The sequence below is a fragment of the Triticum dicoccoides genome, chromosome 5A (assembly GCF_002162155.2).
Source record: "Triticum dicoccoides isolate Atlit2015 ecotype Zavitan chromosome 5A, WEW_v2.0, whole genome shotgun sequence".
In the NCBI taxonomy this organism is placed as follows: Eukaryota; Viridiplantae; Streptophyta; class Magnoliopsida; order Poales; family Poaceae; genus Triticum; species Triticum dicoccoides.
In genome coordinates this window covers 653212898-653220294 of record NC_041388.1, presented here as the reverse complement: position 1 = coordinate 653220294, position 7397 = coordinate 653212898, and positions in this window count along the sequence as shown.

Below are 7397 nucleotides of genomic sequence, written 5' to 3'. Positions count from 1 at the left end.
CAGTGGACCGCCTTTTGAGTTTAAAATAAATAAAAGAAAATGCTGGAAATGTCAAAAAAATAAAAGAAAATAAGTTTCCCATGTGATATGTGGTCTAGTTGTTGGGAAAATTTACAAATATGAATTTCGACTTTATTTGCAAAATCTCTCTGGAATTTAGTAAAATGGGCATAACTTTTGCATACGAACTCGGATTAAAACGTTTTTACATGAAAAATCATCTATTCGAAAAGTTACATACGAATTGAACCGGGGGAACTTTGTTCAACATCTTCAAAATCCCCAAAAACCTAACAGAACGAAAGATACAGGGCTTTTAAGATCTAGAGGGGGGGATGAAAAAAATTTCAAACTTACTAGTGGCGCACCATTTGCTAGGTGCGCCACTAGTAACAGAAAAAATTGGTTTAAAAAAATTTGGAATTTGTTTTCAAAATGTGATATGTAATATGACTGGGAAGTGTGAAATATTTTTTCAAAATTTCATCACACTCATGAACATGAACAAAGTCCTAGACATCAACAAGGTTTAATAGGATTGATATGATATATATATCAACAAGTGCCTGTGAAGTGAGCTGGTGCTGGGGTTGGATAGAACTGCGAAGTTAAGCGTGCTCGGGCTGGAGTAGTGTGAGGACCTTTTGGGAAGTTTGACCACAGAGTGCAATTTGACTTGAGATTAAGCATATTTACCCGAGATTAAGCCATAGTGACTCGAGATTAAGAAAAAAATTTGAAAATAAAATTTCTAAATTTTTTTTGAAAAAAATTAGTTAGTAATGGCGCACTTCTATATGGTGCGCCATTACTAAGCCAGACAGTAATCGCGCACCATGGGATATACTAATGGCGCACTGCGTGGTGCGTCATTAGTATACCAGATACTAATGGCGCACCTGTGGTGCAGGTGCGCCATTAGTAAAAAATTCTAATGGCGTGATGCTAGTGGCGCACCTGTAGTGCGCCCTTAGTAGCCAAAACAGGTGCGCCACCAGCAGGCCTTTTCCTAGTAGTGGCACGTCGGTAGAACCAGTCTCGCGTAAGCGTACGCGTAATGTCGGTCCGGGCCGCTTCATCCAACAATACCGCCGAACCAAAGTATGACATGCTGATAAGCAGTATGACTTATATCGCCCACAACTCACTTGTGTTCTACTCGTGCATATGACATCTACGCATAAAACTAGGCTCGGATGCCACTGTTGGGGAACGTAGTAATTTCAAAAAAATTCCTACGCACACGCAAGATCATGGTGATGCATAGGAACGAGAGGGGAAAGTGTTGTCCACGTACCCTCGTAGACCGAAAGTGGAAGCGTTAGCACAACGCGATTGATGTAGTCGTAGGTCTTCACGATCCGACCGATCAAGTACCGAACGCACGACACCTCCGAGTTCAGCACACGTGCAGCCCGATGACGTCCCTCGAACTCCGATCCAGCCGAGTGTTGAGGGAGAGTTTCGTCAGCACGACTGCGTGGTGACGATGATAATGTTCTACCGATGCAGGGCTTCGTCTAAGCACCGCTACAATATTATCAAGGTGGACTATGGTGGAGGGGGGCACCGCACACGACTAAAAGATCAAACGATCAATTGTTGTGTCTCTAGGGTGCCCCCTGCCCCCGTATATAAAGGAGCAAGGGGGAAGGTGCGGCCGACCAGGAGGAGGCGCGCCAGGAGGAGTCCAACTCCCACCGGGAGTAGGACTCCCTCCCTTTTCCTTGTTGTATTAGGAGTGGAGGGGGAAAGAGGAGGGAGAGAGGAAGGAAAGGGGGGCCCTGCCCCCTCTCCTTGTCCTATTCGGACTAGGGGGAAGGGGCGCGCGGCCCTGCCCTGGCCGCCTCTCCTCTTCTCAACAAAGGCCCACTATAGCCCATTAAGCCCCCGGGGGGGTTCACGTAACCCCTCGGTACTCCGGTAAAATCCCGATTTCACCCGGAACACTTCCGATATCCAAATATAGGCTTCCAATATATCAATCTTCATGTCTCGACCATTTCGAGACTCCTCGTCATGTCCATGATCACATCCGGGACCCCGAACTACCTTCGGTACACCAAAACTCATAAACTCATAATATAACCGTCATTGAAAGTTCAAGCGTGCGGACCCTACGGGTTCGAGAACTATGTAGACATGACCGAGACACGTCTCCGGTCAATAACCAATAGCGGAACCTGGATGCTCATATTGGCTCCCACATATTCTACGAAGATCTTTCGGTCAGACCGCATAACAACATACGTTGTTCCCTTTGTCATCGGTATGTTACTTGCCCGAGATTCGATCGTCGGTATCTCAATACCTAGTTCCATCTCGTTACCGGCAAGTCTCTTTACTCGTTCCGTAATACATCATCCCGCAACTAACTCATCAGTTGCAATGCTTGCAAGGCTTAAGTGATGTGCATTACCGAGTGGGCCCAGAGATACCTCTCTGACAATCGGAGTGACAAATCCTAATCTCGAAATACGCCAACCCAACAAGTATCTTCGGAGACACCTGTAGAGCACCTTTATAATCACCTAGTTACATTGTGACATTTGGTAGCACACAAAGTGTTCCTCCAGTAAACGGGAGTTGCATAATGTCATAGTCATAGGAACATGTATAAGTCATGAAGAAAGCAATAGCAACAAACTAAACGATCAAGTGCTAAGCTAACGGAATGGGTCAAGTCAATCACATCATTCTCCTAATGATGTGATCCAGTTAATCAAATGACAACTCATGTCAATGGCTAGGAAACATAACCATCTTTGATCAACGAGCTAGTCAAGTAGAGGCATACTAGTGACACTCTGTTTGTCTATGTATTCACACAAGTATTATGTTTCCGGTTAATACAATTCTAGCATGAATAATAAACATTTATCATGATATAAGGAAATAAATAATAACTTTATTATTGCCTCTAGGGCATATTTCCTTCACTTCCCAAGTGATATGTCCCACATTCTTTTTACCTGAATACCCAACAATACCACATCGTTAAATTTTATGTGGAAATAGAATGGAATCTAAATTAGATAGGTTAACATGTAGCCATTGTGTTCTTTCTGTTTGCTAGGCTAGGAAACTTCATAGTAGTTCTTCATTTAAATGTTCCCTCTCAATTAGAGTTTGTACTGGGTAGATTGTTTTTGCTTAAAAAAACTTAAAGTGATTCATCCAAATTTTCTGCATGAAAGTATTGAGTAGGTAGTGTGATCCTTCAGGGAATTTATAATGATTTTTCAATACTTTGGCACCATGTATGAACCTTTGTAATAGTGAAGTTGGAAATGAACAATGTGCCTTCATGATAATTTACAGACTCGATTACCTTTCAAATTCTTAATACATTGTTTATCTCATCTTCGAGTTTACTAAATGCATGAAGCTATTATAAAACATGAGATTTTCAGATAATGGCATATTTACTCAGCTTAATACCACGTTTGCTCCTCTATTGTATTTTTCTCTCTCTTTCTTGGAACTTCATCTCAAATAATGACATATTTTCTTAGTTTATTGTGTACAACTGAAAACTTTATATTAACTCTATGGATTCGAGAATCCTTAAAATTATTTGGGATGCAATGACAAGATTCATGCAAGCTTTCACGTTTCTCTATTAGAAATACAACGTATGTACTTCCACTAATGAATTTATGAAAGGTTGTGTGTGAACCTTAGTTTATCAGAATTATAGTATGTTTTTTGAAGCAAGCTATTGTATGTTCAAGGATTGAACTATGATAGTTTTATCCCCCTGTATCATTGGTATACAATTAGACGCTTTAACCTATTCCTCTTAATAGATCGACGTGTCCTTAGAGATTACTTTAATAATCACATTTTTGTGAGGATAATAATCACATTTTTGCATATATAGATTTAGTCTTTGTTGATTCTATGTGCTGCTACGTATGGCAGAGACAGTGGTCTAGGCCATATTTTCTAAACATTTCATGGACCCTTTCCTATAACTGATAAAATATTGTCTACACGCGAACCACAAATATGGGATTGCTATATAGAAGTAAGTAGTGTACAACTGTAAGACTTGAATATTTTTCCCGCAAAAAAGAGACTTGAATATTTGAAATTACCCACGTGTTAATAAATTTTTTAAGTCATAACATAGTTGTGGCAAAAATTGGAAACACACAAAGACAGGGCAATGCATTTTTTGCAAACGCTTTGGAGAAATGTTATTCGTTTCCGTAGAAACACCGCAGACTATATTACATGTCTAATATTTGAAATGGGTATCCTAAAAAGAATTCAAATGTGTGTCATGAAGTTAAAATAGTTCTATTATTAATTTATTATCACTGTTTTAAATAGCCCGCTATAGCTCCGCTATAGCACGCTATAGCGTTTACAAAAGGTTTTGCGCTAAAAGACTTTGGTCCAAACAAATGAACAAACATTTTAAATAGCGCGCTATAGCTCCGCTATAGCACGCTATAGCATTTGGAAGAGGTCCGCCGCTAAAATGCTTAACGCGCTATTTAAAACTTTGTTTATTATACACAAAATAAAGGTCTTTTTATACTTATTCAATACGCGGGTTGACGACTAAGCATACATAGGGCCAATTGATATTGACAGGAACCAAAATCAACTTGTACGTTCAAAGTTGGCGGACGCAGTCGTGGTTGTCATCGTCACAGTCAAACCGGCCGGAGACCATAATACTCCGTTATACTCTCTCCATTTTTATTTACTTCGTATATTAAAGTTGACTAAAGTCAAACTTCTTAAAATTTGACCAAATTTATAGAAAAAAATATAAATATTTACCATAACAAATTTATACTATGTGGAAGTACATTTGATAATCAATCTAATGGTGTTGATTTCTTATTGTATATGTTAATATTTTTGTCTACAAACTTTGTCAAAGTTTATAAAGTTTGACTTTGATCAAAACTAATATGCGGAGTAAATAAAAAGGGAGGGAGTATGACATGCATGCCCGTCTCAACCATCCTCCATCCTAGGTGATCAAGCCTCGACCACTCAGCACGTAGACACGTACATAACCCAAGCAATCATCCTCCACGCGCGCGCGGTCATGAGCGGCGGCGAGCTGGTAGAGACGACACCGGAGGCGGCGGTGGTGGTGGGTTCGCGGTTCTGCGCGCCGGCCGCCACGGCGTTCGCGGTGACCAAGACGATCAGCGTGACGGGGCGCAACTTCACCGTCACGGACGCCCGCGGCGCGGCCGTGATGCAGGTGGAGGCGGCCGTGTTCAGCTTCCTCCAGCACCGCTCCCTCCTCCTCCGCTCCTCGACGCGGCGTCGCGCCGCCCCGTTGCTCACCCTGCAGGACTCCACCTACTTAGCGAGCACGAGGTGGGAGGCGTACAGGGGGGACAGCACCAGCCGGAGGAACCTGCTCTTCGTCGCGGTGAAGACGGCGCCCGTGCAGCTCGCCAGGACCAAGGTGCGCGTGTTCCTCGCCGGCAACGGCTCCAGCGAGCGGGTCCCGGACTTCGTCATCGGTGGCAGGCTGCCAGCTACTACGCCGGCGCGTGCACTGTCTCTGCTGGAGGCGACGACTCCGACTGCGCCGTTATCGCGCAGATCAGCCGCCAGAGCACGGCCGGCGGCGCGTTTCTCGGGAGGCACACGTATACCGCGAGGATCAACCCCGGCGTCGAGCAGGCATTCATCCTCGCGCTCACCGTGATTCTTGACCAGATGCATCACTAGCACTGGAACCGATCAATCGCGGCAACTTCCTTTGTGAATCATTTGTTGAAATACCATCATTTTCGTTGTGAAAAATCACTAGCATTCGACCGAGGTGTTTTTTTCCCTTTCTTTTGACAGGCAAGGATGTTCTCTTGTTGTGCAAAAACAAATTCGGTCCTGTTTATTAAAGGGGGGAGTTGCATGTCCGCCGGTGACCGGATTGATCTCATCCAGAGCCGTTGGATTCCACCCGTGAAAGCTGTTAGTGTGACCCGCCAGTTTGCAAAATGAGCCATGTTGCGCTTGCCGGCTGCAACATGACCCATGTTGCGTTCGAAAAAACATTTGTGACAGTGCATTGACCGGACCCGTTTGCAACACGAGTCATGTTGCACTCCTCGGTTGCACCATGATCCATGTTGTGCTCGGGAAATCCGTCATCCAACCCCGGTCTGCAATATAAGTCATGTTCAGCTTGCCGGTTGAAACACAATCCATGTTGCGATTGGAGAAACATTTGCCTATTGCGCCTGGCACTACCGGAACAGGGCTCTACGCCGACAGCCAAATATATGCCGATGGCTACCGTCGGCCTAGTCCGATCTATGCCGACAGCTAGCTCCTGGCCGTCGGCGTACAATGGCCGTCGGGCTATCCGCGTCTACGCCAACAGCAGTCGTCGGCATACACGGGCCGTCGGCTTATCCCAGACTACGCCTACAGCTGCCGTCGGCATATACTGGCCGTCGGCATAGATGCGGGCCCGCTGACAACTGCCATCACGGCTGGCTAACGACGTTAAATCTATGCCGACGGCCGTGACGGTGGCCGTCGGCATAGATACGGGTGACACGTCAACGATCCAGAGCGCACCGACCAGGAGCTATGCCGACGGCAGCCGTCGGCATAGCCGACACGTCATCGATCCGTGGCGCTGTCCATCTGCCCTGGGCGCACCTATGCCGACGGCTTTGCCGTCGGCATAGTTTTTTTTTCTTTTTTTTTTCTTTTTTTCCATATAGTATTATTATTATTATTAAGCATACAGTATGTGTTAATAAGCATACATATAGTATGTGTTAATAAGCATATAGTATGTTAATATGCATATAGTATGTGTTAATAAGCATACAAATAGTTTTTTTTTCTTTTTTTCTTCACTGTTTTCTTTATTATTTTTATTTAACTAACTTACATACAGTATGTGTTAATAAGCATACATACATTATTTTTCGGTTCTGTACAGAGCGTTGTGACCCCCCTCACGAACGGTGCCGTCGCCAGCCGGCAACTAGAATGGGGAACAGCCGCATCGGGTCTATACGAAGGGGACTTTGCTCCAAGTGTTTATATATATCGGATGACCTACCACAACCGGATGGTGTTATGGCATGTCCGAAAAGGCGGCACGCATCTCCGGGGTGTGGCCCCGTCACGGACGGCGCCGCCGCCGGCACCTAGAGGGGGGGAACGGACGCGTCGGGTCTACATGGAGTGGATTTAGCTGTGGGTTTGGCCCGAATGTTGCTCCCCGGTGTCCCTCTGGGTCGACCTGACACAACCGGGTGGAGAGGTCCACTGGTCAAAGCCCGTCCGTGGGAAGTCAAAGGGCTAGATCTCGTGGTCAACCGCTCCAGGGTTAGGCGGGACGGGGGCCGTGGGGGGTAGCAATGCCACCTGAGCGTCGTACAACGCCCTCATAC